At 40.8% G+C, this 12,699-nt stretch overlaps 1 pseudogene; it reads left to right on the top strand.

Annotated features, from left to right (window-relative positions):
* Positions 1-272: 272 nt before the first annotated feature.
* LOC133249668 (non-POU domain-containing octamer-binding protein-like) lies at positions 273-2,829 on the top strand (annotated as a pseudogene).
* Positions 2,830-12,699: the final 9,870 nt, after the last annotated feature.

Here is a 12,699-nt window from a genome sequence, read left to right as displayed (position 1 = left end):
TGGGAAGACCACCTGACAGACCACCTGACTTGCCTCTTGAGAAACCTATATGCAGGTCAGGAAGCAACAGTTAGAACTGGACATGGAACAACAGACTGGTTCCAAATAGGAAAAGGAGTACAGCAAGGCTGTATACTGTCACCCTGCTTATTTAACTTATATGCAGAGTACATCATGAGAAACGTTGGGCTGGAAGAAGCACAAGCTGGAATCAAGATTGTCAGGAGAAATATCCATCACCTCAGATATGCAGATGACACCACCCTTATGGCAGAAAGTAAAGAGGGAAAAAGGCCGTGTAGCTTCGCTGTTACTCTGAGCAGAAAACAGTCGGTGGAGAGGTACAAAGATGCAGAGCAATAAAACTTTTAACTTGGAGAAACAAAACCACACTCCAAGGAAGCATCATCAACATCACCATCAGCAGCACCACCACCAGCAACAGCAGCAGCCACCACCTCCACCAATGCCTGCAAATGGGCAGCAAGCCAGCAGCCAGAATGAAGGCTTGACTATTGACCTGAAGAATTTTAGGAAACCAGGAGAGAAGACCTTCACCCAGCGTAGCCGGCTCTTTGTGGGCAATCTTCCTCCTGACATCACTGAGGAGGAAATGAGGAAACTGTTTGAGAAATATGGGAAGGCAGGCGAAGTCTTCATTCATAAGGACAAGGGCTTTGGCTTTATCCGCTTGGAAACACGAACCCTAGCGGAGATTGCCAAAGTAGAACTGGACAACATGCCACTCCGTGGAAAGCAGCTGCGTGTGCGCTTTGCCTGCCATAGTGCATCCCTTACAGTCCGAAACCTTCCTCAGTATGTGTCCAATGAACTGCTGGAGGAGGCCTTTTCTGTGTTCGGCCAGGTGGAGAGGGCTGTAGTCATTGTGGATGATCGAGGCAGGCCCTCAGGAAAAGGCATTGTTGAATTCTCAGGGAAGCCAGCTGCTCGGAAAGCTCTGGACAGATGCAGTGAAGGCTCCTTCCTGCTAACCACATTTCCTCGACCCGTGACTGTGGAGCCCATGGACCAGTTAGATGATGAGGAGGGACTCCCAGAGAAGCTGGTTATAAAGAATCAGCTATTTCACAAAGAGCGAGAGCAGCCACCCAGATTTGCACAGCCTGGCTCCTTTGAGTATGAGTATGCCATGTGCTGGAAGGCACTTATTGAGATGGAAAAGCAGCAGCAGGACCAAGTGGACCGAAACATCAAGGAAGCTCGTGAGAAGCTGGAGATGGAGATGGAGGCTGCTTGCCATGAGCACCAGGTCATGCTAATGAGGCAGGATTTGATGAGGCGTCAAGAAGAACTTCGGAGGATGGAAGAACTGCACAATCAAGAAGTGCAAAAACGAAAGCAGCTGGAGCTCAGGCAGGAGGAGGAGCGCAGGCGCCGTGAGGAAGAGATGCGGCGGCAATAAGAAGAAATGATGCGACGACAGCAGGAAGGATTCAAGGGAACCTTCCCTGATTCGAGAGAGCAAGAGATATGGATGGGTCAGATGGCTATGGGAGGTGCTATGGGCATAAACAACAGAGGTGCCATGTCCCCTGCTCCTGTGCCAGCTGGTACCCCAGCTCCTCCAGGACCAGCCACTATGATGCCAGATGGAACCTTGGGATTGACCCCACCAACAACTGAACGCTTTGACCAAGCTGCTACAATGGAAGGAATTGGGGCAATTGGTGGAACCCCTCCTGCATTCAACTGTGCAGCTCCTGGAGCTGAATTTGCTCCAAACAAACGTTGCCGATACTAATAAAATTGCAGTGTCTAGTTTCCCAAAACCCTTAAAAGAAGGACCCTTTTTGGACTTAGCTGAATTCTACTCTGGAAAAGTGTTTGGGATTCCTCCCAATAGTTTAGGTCTTCCCTGCCTGTAGTACTCTAGGGAGTATGTTGGAGGCAGAGGGTAAGGGAGGGGTGATATTTAACAAATCAGTTCTATGTGGTATATCCTTTCGCTAATCAATTCTGTGTGGTGCATTCCTAAAATCTCATGTGATTGTTGAGAGCCTGCGAGGGCCAGGGAGCCATGGCAAAATGGATCCAGTTAGAGCCCCCATTAATCGTAATTATTCCACTCTTTGTCCACCCTGTTCTATTTGCTTTCTTGTTCTTACACCCCCCCCGCCACCCCAGTCGGTAAAGAATCTCCCTGCAGTGCTGGAGACCTGGGTTCGATTTCTGGGTTGGGAAGATCCCCTGGAGAAGGAAATGGCAACCCACTCCAATATTCTTGCCTGGAGAATCCCATAGACAGAGGAACCTGGCAGGCTACAGTCCATGGGGTCGCAAGAGTCGGACACGACTTAGTGCTCTGTCTCACCCCAGAGATCCTGCCACATATACCACAAAAACCAAACATCCCCCAATGACCTTGGCCCCACTGTTCCAATCACTCCCAGGTGGGAATTCAGGCACATGTCCACAGAGGTCACAGACAACATACATACGGTTCTGTTATGTCCCATATATTACCCTTTCATGTCCCAAGGAAGACATTTTCTCTTAGAGATTTTCATTTAGTGTATCTTTAAAAAATCTTGTGTTAAACTTGCCTCCATCTTTTTCTTGGGTAAAGACAACCCAGAAATGGCCCTGTTGTGTCTGTGATGTTGCCATTCACAGCTTTCTTGATAGGCCTAGTACAATCTTGAGAACAGGGTTGCTGTATGCTGAGTGTCAGACGGTAGCTCTTAGCTTTGCCTATCTTAGGTAGTTATGCTGTGCATTTTTTATTGGTGTACCATGTTTGATTTGTCCCTAATACCTTTGAAGTTTTTCTGAGAAATGAATAATGCAACATGAACTTATTAAAATACATTTTAAGCCTTAAAAAAAAAAAAAAAAGAAAGTGAAGAGGAACTAAAAAGCCTTTTGATGAAAGTGAAAGAGGTGAGTGAAAAAGTTGGCTTAAAGCTCAACATTCAGAAAACGAAGATCATGGCATCTGGTCCCATCACTTCATGGGAAATAGATGAGGAAACAGTGGAAACAGTGTCAGACTTTATTTTTTGGGCTCCAAAATCACTGCAGATGGTGATTGCAGCCATGAAATTAGAAGACGCTTACTCCTTGGAAGGAAAGTTATGACCAACCTAGATAGCATATTCAAAAGCAGAGACATTACTTTGCCAACAAAGGTCCGTCTAGTCAAGGACCTATGGTTTTCCCAGTGGTCATGTGTGGATGTGAGAGTTGGACTGTGAAGAAAGCTGAGCGCTGAAGAATTGATGCTTTTGAACTGTGGTGTTGGAGAAGACTCTTGAGAGTCCCTTGGACTGCAAGGAGATCCAACCAGTCCATTCTAAAGATCAGCCCTGGGATTTCTTTGGAAGGAATGATGCTAAAGCTGAAACTCCAGTACCTTGGCCACCTCATGTGAAGAGTTGACTCATTGGAAAAGACTCTGATGCTGGGAGGGATTGGGGGCAAGAGGAAAAGGGGACGACAGAGGATGAGATGGCTGGATAGCATCACTGACTTGATGGACGTGAGTTTGAGTGAACTCTGGGAATTGGTGATGGACAGGAAGGCCGGGTGTGCTGCAATTCATGGGGTCGCAAAGAGTTGGACACGACTGAGCGACTGAACTGAACTGAACTGAACTGAACCTCTGAAAACAATCAACCTTAAAGTCACTAACTATATTCTCACTCTTGACCCTGTTGGAAAGGTTTATCCCACTTGTCATAGAGTAATAGCTATTACCACCCAAAACCAGTGCTCTGCAACAATCTGGAGGGATGGGGTGGGGAGGGAGGTAAGAGGGGGTTTCAGGAGGGAGGGAACATATGTGTGCCTATGGCTGACTCATGTTAATGTATGGCAAAAGCCATCACAATATTGTAAAGTAATTATCTTCCAATTAAAATAAAAAACCCCAAAACAAACACAAATTTGTTGATATTTCTGCTGAATAAGTTCTCTCTTTGCGACCCCATGGACTCTAGACCACCAGACTCCTCCGTCCATGGGATTCTCCAGGCAAGAATACTGGAGTGGGTTGCCACTTCCTTCTCCAGGGTGAATAAGTTCTAGCCTCCTCTTTTGATTTCATGGCTCCTCACTCAGTACAGACATTACTAATGACAAAGCAGACACTTTCAACCAGCCAATTAATATCTTTTGAGATACTATCACTCTCACCCTGTCCCATTACTGTTCTTTACTGCAACACTCTTAATCCAGCCACTCTCCCTGCACTATCAAAAGAAGGGGGAACCTCATGGTTGTCTTACTTTAGTTAGGAAAATCTCTGTACCTCACTCAGATTTATTAGAGACTCCTCCTGAGACTAAAGAGCCTCTTGATGAAGGTGAAAGAGAAGAGTGAAAAAACTGGCTTAAAAATTCAACATTCAAAAAGCGAAGATCATGACATCTGGTCCCATCACTTCATGGCAAATAGATGGGGCAACAATGGAAACAATGACAAACTTTATTTTCTTGGGCTGCAAAATCACTGCAGATGGGGACTGAAGGCATGAAATTAAAAGATGCTTGCTCCTTGGAAGAAAAGCTATGACCAACCTAGACAGCATATTAAAAAGCAGAGACATTACTTTACCAACAAAGGTTCCTCTAGTCAAAGCTATGGTTTTTTCAGTAGTCATGTGTGGATGTGAGAGTTGGACCATAAAGAAGTTTGAGCACCCAAGAACTGATGCTTTTGAGCTATGGCGTTGGAGAAGACTCTTGGGAGTCCCTTGGACTGCAAAGAGATAAAACCAGTCAATCCTAAAGGAAATCAGTCCTGAATATTCATTGGAAGGACTGATAATGAAGCTGAAGCTCCAATACTTTGGCCACCTGATGTGAAGAGCCAATTCACGGAAAAAGACCCTGATGCTGGGAAAGATTGAAGACAGGAGGAGAAGGGGATTACAGGAGGTGAGATAGTTGGATGGCATCACCGATTCAATGGACATAATTTGAGCAAGGTCTGGGAGATGGTGAAGGACAGGGAAGCTTGGCATGCTGTGTAGTCCATGGAGTCACAAAGAGTAGGACACGACTGAATGACTGAACAACAACAACCTCCTGAGATACTGACCTAATACTGTTGATGGATCATACCTGAAAACTGAAACTGGAGGTTATCAAGCAAGATATTCTATCAGTACTCTATACAGCCTTCTACCTGAGGTAAAATCAGTCCAGACAGCAGAAGTTATTGTACTTACTATAGCTTGTCAGCCAATCAGACCAGAAATTAAGTATATAGCAGGTATGCTTTTGGTGTAGTAAGTGACTATGGGCTGCTTTGGAAACAAAGGGAGTTTCTTGCCTCTGCCAGTATCCTCTCAAAAGTGGACAAGTTAAGGACCTTTTAGATGAAGTTCCACTTCCTTGAGGTAGCTACAGGAAAGGCTGAACCCCATCTAGAGAGAAGCAGTATGGCAGCTAAGGGAGATACTCTAGCAGATCAATATGCCAAGCAAGTACCTTACCCAAAATTAAGTTTCTATGAAATCTCTGGAGGAATTCAAAGCAGCCTATCATATTAACTATTGGTCTCTAAAAAGGAAAAATGAAAAAAAAATCAGGTACCTTTCATTGGAATAATCTGTGGTGCTCTCAAGAGAGATGGAACAAAGTGATTTCAAATATGTATAACTAATTTTATAAAGAAACTACTCATAATGATATAGACAAATGGGTTACTATATTAAATCAGCATTAGTGGGGAAATATTGTTAAAAAACCCAACTCATTACAATAACATCAAAAAGAATAAAATACTTAGGAATAAAACTTTATCAATGAGGCAAAAGACTATCGGGTATTCTTTGCACCCTTGTTGAAGATCAGTTGACTATAAATGTGTGGGTTTATTGCTGAATTATCTATTCTCTTCCTTTTGTCTATATGCTTGTTTTTATGCAAGTACCATACTGTTTTGATTACTGTAGGATCGGGTAAGTCATTTCCAGGTTGAACATCTACAGTCTTTTCAGTTGCTAAAAAGCTACTTGATACTGTGTTTCCAACTTGGAACATACCAGTGACCAAGGCATGTATTTTACAGTAACTATCATAAAAGAGTTCTGTAAGGCATTGTCTCTTACTCAAAAACTATACTTACCAGGCTTAACCTCATAGAGAGGTTAACCAATGGTATCCTTAAATAAACATTAGCAACACTTTAAGAAAGTGTCCCTTGGCCAGTTGTACTCCTGCTGGAACTTTTGAAGCCATACTTTCCACTTCCTTGGGGACACATTACTTATCCTCCTGTGGACTGGTAACTGGAAAGCCCATGAATTTAAGAATCTTATCTCCAATTTTCCATTTTTATAGTTTTTACAGGACCATGTTTTTGACAGATTACATATGACTTGGAAATAACCTCAGATGTGTTTTAAATAAAATTGTGGTAATATACATAACATAAACACAACACAAAAGACACATAACTTTTTTTAAAGTCCCAAATTCTTTTTTTTTAATTAATTTATTTTAATTGGAGGCTAATTACTTTACAATATTGTAGTGGGTTTTGTCATACATTGACATGAATAAGCCATGGGTGTACCTGTGTTCCCCATCCTGAACCCCCCTCCCACCTCCCTCCCCATCCCATCCCTCTGGGTCATCCCAGTGCACCAGCCCTGAGCACCATGTCTCATGCATTGAACCTGGACTGGTGATCTGTTTCACATATGGTAATATACATATTTCAATGCTTTTCTCTCAAACCATCCCACCCTTGCCTTCTCCCACAGAGTCCAAAAGACTGTTCTTTACATCTGTTTCCAAAGCAGCCCATAGTCACATACTACACCAAAAGCATACCTACTATATACTTAATTTCTGGTCTGATTGGTTGACAAGCTATAGTAAATACAATAACTTCCGCTGTCTGGACTGATTTTACCTCAGGTAGAAGGCTGTATAGAGTACTGATAGAATATCTTGCATATAGGGTCATCGTTACCATCTTCTAAGTTCCATATATATGCATTAGTATACTATATTGCTGTTTTTCTTTCTGGCTTACTTCACTCTGTATAATAGGCTCCAGTTTCATCCACCTTATTAGAACTGATTCAAATGTACTCTTTTTAATGGCTGAGTAATATTCCATTGTGTATATGTACCACACCTTTCTTATCCATTCGTCTGTTGATGGACATCTAGGTTGCTTCCATGTCCTGGCTATTATAGACAGTGCTGCAATGAACATTGGGGTACACGTGTCTCTTTCAATTCTGGTTTCCTCAGTGTGTATGCCCATCAGTGGGATTGCTGGGTCATATGGCAGTTCTATTTCCAGTTTTTTAAGGAATCTCCCTACTGTTCTCCATAGTGGCTGTACTAGTTTGCATTCCCACCAACAGTGTAAGAAGGTTCCCTTTTCTCTACACCCTTTCCAGCATTTATTGTTTGTGGACTTTTGGATAGCAGCCATTCTGACCAGCGTGAGATGGTACCTCATTGTGATTTTGATTTGCATTTCTATGATAATGAATGATGTTGAACATCTTTTCATGTGTGTGTTAGCCATCTGTATATCTTCTTTGGAGAAATATCTGTTTAGTTCTTTGGCTCATTTTTTGATTGGGTCGCTTATTTTTCTGGAATTGAGCTTCAGGAGTTGCTTGTATATTTTTGAGATTAATTATTTGTCAGCTTCTTTGTTTGCTATTATTTTCTCCCGTTCTGAAGGCTGCCTTTTCACCTTGCTTATGGTTTCCTTCATTGTGCAAAAGCTTTTAAGTTTAATTAGGTCCCATTTGTTTATTTTTGCTTTTCTTTCCATTACTCTGGGAGGTGGGTCATAGAGGATCCTACTGTGATTTATGTCAGAGAGTGTTTTGCCTATGTTTTCCTCTAGGAGTTTTATGGTTTCTGGTCTTACGTTTAGATAAAAGGCACATAACTTAAAATTTACCACCCTACCCATTTTAAGTGTACAGTTTAGTAGTCCTAAGTATATTTACCTTGTTATGTAACCAGTCTCCACAAATTTTTTATGTTGCAAAATGAACAGTCTGTACTTTTAGAACAATTCCCCATTGCCTCCTCTCTCCAGCCCCTGGAAACCACCATTCTACTTTTGTTTCTGTGAATTTGACTACTCTGGATACTTCATATAAGTAAAATTATACAGTATTTATTTTTTGTAACTGGTTTATTTCACTTAGCATAATGTCCTCAATATTCATCCATGTTATGGTATGTGTCAGAATTTCCTTCCTTTTTAAGGATGAATGATCTATTGTATGCATCTACATTTTTTTAAAGTCAATTCATCCTTCTATGGACATTTGGGCTGCTTCCACCTTTGTTTTTTGTGAATAATGTTGCTACCAACAGGAGTGTATAAATATCTCTTTGAGGTCCTGTTTTTTATTCTTTTGGGTATATAGTCAGAAGTGGAATTCCTGGATTATACAGTAGTTCTATTTTTAATTTGTTGAAGAATTGACAAACTATTTCCTATAATGGCTGCACCATTTTCATACTGACCAACAATGTACAATAATCTTAAATTTTCCACATGCTTGCCAAACACTTGGTTTTTTTCTTTTCTTCTTCTTTTTTTTTTAAAAATAACAAACCTTCTAAGGTGACATCTCATGGTAGTCTGTATTTTGCTAATGGCACCCCACTCCAGTACTCTTGCCTGGAAAATCCCATGGACGGAGGAGCCTGGTAGGCTGCAGTCCATGGGGTCACTAAGAGTCAGACATGACTGAGCGACTTTACTTTCACTTTTCACTTTCATGTGTTGGAGAAGGAAATGGCAACCCACTCCAGTGTTCTTGCCTAGAGAATCCCAGTGATGGGGGAGCCTGGTGGGCTGCCGTGTATGGGATTGCACAGAGTCGGACACGACTGAAGCAACTTAGCAGCAGCAGCAGCAGTGATGTTGAACACCTTTTTCATATGCTTCCTGTATGTTTACAAATATTTGTATATTTTCCTTGGAGAAATGACTATCAAGACTTTTGCCCATTTAAATGTCAGGTATTTTTTTCCTGTTGAGTTGTAGTTCTTAATGTATTCTAGATATTAACCACATAGAAGATATACAAATATTTTCCTATTCTATAGGTTGTTTTTCAGTCTATTAATTGTATCATTTAAAAATTTTTTTCATGTAGTCCAATTTATCTATTTTACTTTTGTTTTCTGTCTTTTGGTGTCATATTGAAGAAACAAATGCCAAGCTCATTATAATGAGGGTTTCCCTAGTGGCTCAGATGGTAAGGAATTGTCTGCAATGCAGGAGACCCAGGTTCAATCTCCAGGGTTGGGAAGATACCCTGGAGAAGAAAATGGCCACCCACTCCACTATCCTTGCCTGCAAAATGCCATGGACAGAGGAGCCTGGCAGGCTTCAGTCCATAGGATTGCAAAGAGTTGGACACAACTGAGCAACTATCACTTTCACTTCAATATAATGAAGCTTTCCCCTTTTGCTTTCATGTAAGAGCTTTATAGTTTTAAGTCTTATGTTTAGATATTTGACCTCATTTTGGGTTAATTTTTACATAAGGTGTAAGATAAGGGTTCAGTTTCACTTATTATTTTGCATGTGGATATCCAATTTTTTCCAATAACAAAAATTTTTTATTGAAATATAATTGAAGGACAATATTGTGTTTATTTCAGATTCACTAAATAGTGATATGAAATTTGCATACTTAATGAAATAATCACTGTGATAAGTCTGGCAATCATCTGTTTCTATACAACATTATTACAATATTATTGATCATATTCTTTATGGTGTATATTGTATCCCCATGGCTTGTTTATTTTATAACTGGAGATGTTTGTACTGCTTAATCCCCTTTACCTATCTCAAAACCCCTCTGCCCAACAAAATTGTTTGAAAAGATTATCCTTTCCCCATTGGGTAGACTTGCTGAATTTCATTGTACAATATATACAAGAGTTTGTTTTTGGACTATGTATTCTAATCAATTATCTATCTTTATTATTCCAGTACCATACTGATTTGATACTGTAACAAAGTGCTGCACTTGATATACCAGCAAATTTGGAAAACTCAGCAGTGGTCACAGGTCTGGAAAAGGTCAGTTTTCATTCCAATCCCAAAGAAAGGCAATGCCAAAGAATGCTCAAACTACCGCACAATTGCACTCATCTCACATGCTAGTAAAGTAATGCTCAAAATTCTCCAAGCTAGGCTTCAACAGTACATGAACCAAGAACTTCCAGATGTTCAAGCTGGATTTAGAAAAGGCAGAGGAACCAGAGATCAAATTGCCAACATCCGTTGGATCAGAGAAAAAGCAAGAGAATTCGACAAAAATATCTACTTCTGCTTCATTGACTATACTAATGCCTTTGACTGTGTGGCTCACAACAAACGGTGGAAAATTCTTAGAGATGGGAATACCAGACCACCTTATTTGTCTCCTGAGAAACCTGTGTGTAGGTCAAGAAGCAACAGTTAGAACTGGACATGGAAGAATGAACTGGTTCAAAATTTGGAAGGGAGTATGTAAAAATGTTGTGTGTGTGTGACACTGTTCTAATTTTGTTCTTTTATGTGTAAATTTCCAATTATCCCAATAGCTTTTGTTGACCTCATTATATGTTCTTGCTTCCTTCACTGTAGGTTAATTGACCATGTGTGCAAAAGTTTATTTCTCAGCCTTCTATTCTGCTCCATTGGTCAACTTATCTGTTTTTCTGCCAGTGCCATACTGTTTTGATAACTCTAGCTTTGTAGTGTAGTCTGAAGTCAGGGAGCATGATACCTCCAGTTTTTGTGTGTGTGTGATTTCATATAAGTACTAAATTATTTTTCTAGTTATGTGAAAAATTGTGTATACTGATAGAATTGCAATAAGCTTGTAGGTTGTTTTGAGTTGTTGGGACATTTTAACAATATTAATTCTTCCAATCCATGAACATATGATAGCTTTCAATTTATTTATATTGACTTCAATTGCCTTCATCATTGTGTTATAATTTTCAGAGTATAGGTCTTTCACCTCTTTGGCTAAAATTATTCCTAGGTGTTTTATTTATTTTTTGATGGAATTTTAAATGGGATTGTTTTCATAATTTATAATCCTGATAGTTTATTGTCAGTGTATAGAAAGGCAACTTCTAAATATTAATCTTATATCCTGAAACTTTACTGAATTCATTTATTAAAAGTTTTTTGATGTCTTTAGGGTTTTTTTAATATAGTATCATGTAATCTGTAAATAATGACAACTTCACTTTTTCCCTTTCAATTTGGATATCTTTTCTTTTTCTTGTCTGATTGCTGTTGCTGGACTTCCCATACTACGTTAAATAGGAATGGTGGCAGTGGGCATCCTCGTCTTGTTTCTGATCTTGGAGGAAAAGTTTTAAGCTTTTTTGGCCAATGATTATGATGTAAGCTGTGGCTTAGTCTTGTATGGTCTTTATTATGCTGCTGCTGCTAAGTCACTTCAGTCGTGTCCGACTCTGTGTGACCCCATAGACGGCAGCTCACCAGGCTCCCCCGTCCCTGGGATTCTCCAGGCAAGGACACTGGAGTGGGTTGCCATTTCCTTCTCCAATGCATGAAAGTGAAAAGTGAAAGTGAAGTTGCTCAGTCGTGTCCGACTCTTAGCGACCCCATGGACTGCAGCCTACTAGGCTCCTCCATCCATGGGATTTTCCAGGCAAGAGTACTGGAGTGGGGTGCCATTGCCTTCTCCATGGTCTTTATTATAGTGAGGTATTGTTCCTTAGGGAGAAGGCAATGGCATCCCACTCCAGTACGCTTGTCTGGAAAATCCCATGGACAGAGGAGCCTGGTGGGCTGCAGTCCATGGGGTCTCGAAGAGTCGGAAATGACTGAGCTACTTCACTTTCACTTTTCACTCTCATGCATTGGAGAAGGAAATGGCAACCCACTCCAGTGTTCTTGCCTGGAGAATCCCAGGGACAGAGGAGCCTGGTGGGCTGCCGTCTCTGGGGTAGCACAGAGTGGGACATGACTGAAGTGACTTAGCAGCAGCAGCATTGTCCCTTAGAGCTTCCTTGGTGGCTCAGCAGTAAAGAATAAGCCAGCAATATAGGAATCACAGGAGATTCGGGTTTGATTCCTGGATTGGGAAGATCCCCTGGAGGAGTACATGGTAACCCACTCCAATATTCCTGCCTGGAGAATCCCTTGGACAGAAGAGCCTGGTGGGCTATAGTCCATGGGGTCGCAAAGAGTTGGACACAACTGAAACGACTTAGCATGCATGCATAGTCCCTCTTTGTTCATTTTGTTGAGGGTTTTTTTTTTTAATCATGAATGGATGTTGACTTTTGTCAAATGCTATTTATGCATATATGAGATGACTATGTAGTTTTTACCCTTTGTTTTGTTAATGTGTTGTATCACATCACTTGATTTTTGAATATGAATTCATCCTTGAATCCCTGGAATACATCTCACTAGATTGTGGTGTAAGACCCTTTTTATGCATTGGTGAATTCAGTTTGCTAATATTGTGTGGAGGATTTTTATATATAGTTTATCAGTGATATTGACCTATAATTTTCTCTTTTTTAGTGTCTACCAGTCTCGTTTTGGTATCAGGGTAATGCTGACCTTGTAAAATGTGTTTCAAAGTATTTTCCCCACTTCAACTTTTTCCATAGATTGTGAACTATGTTTCCTTAAATATTTTGCAGAATTCCCTTATGAACCTTTATATATAACGTCATAGAGAGTAGA

The sequence above is a fragment of the Bos javanicus genome, chromosome 1 (assembly GCF_032452875.1).
Source record: "Bos javanicus breed banteng chromosome 1, ARS-OSU_banteng_1.0, whole genome shotgun sequence".
Classification (NCBI taxonomy): Eukaryota; Metazoa; Chordata; class Mammalia; order Artiodactyla; family Bovidae; genus Bos; species Bos javanicus.
Note: the sequence above shows the minus strand (reverse complement) of the source record. Positions and strands in the feature narration are given on the sequence as shown.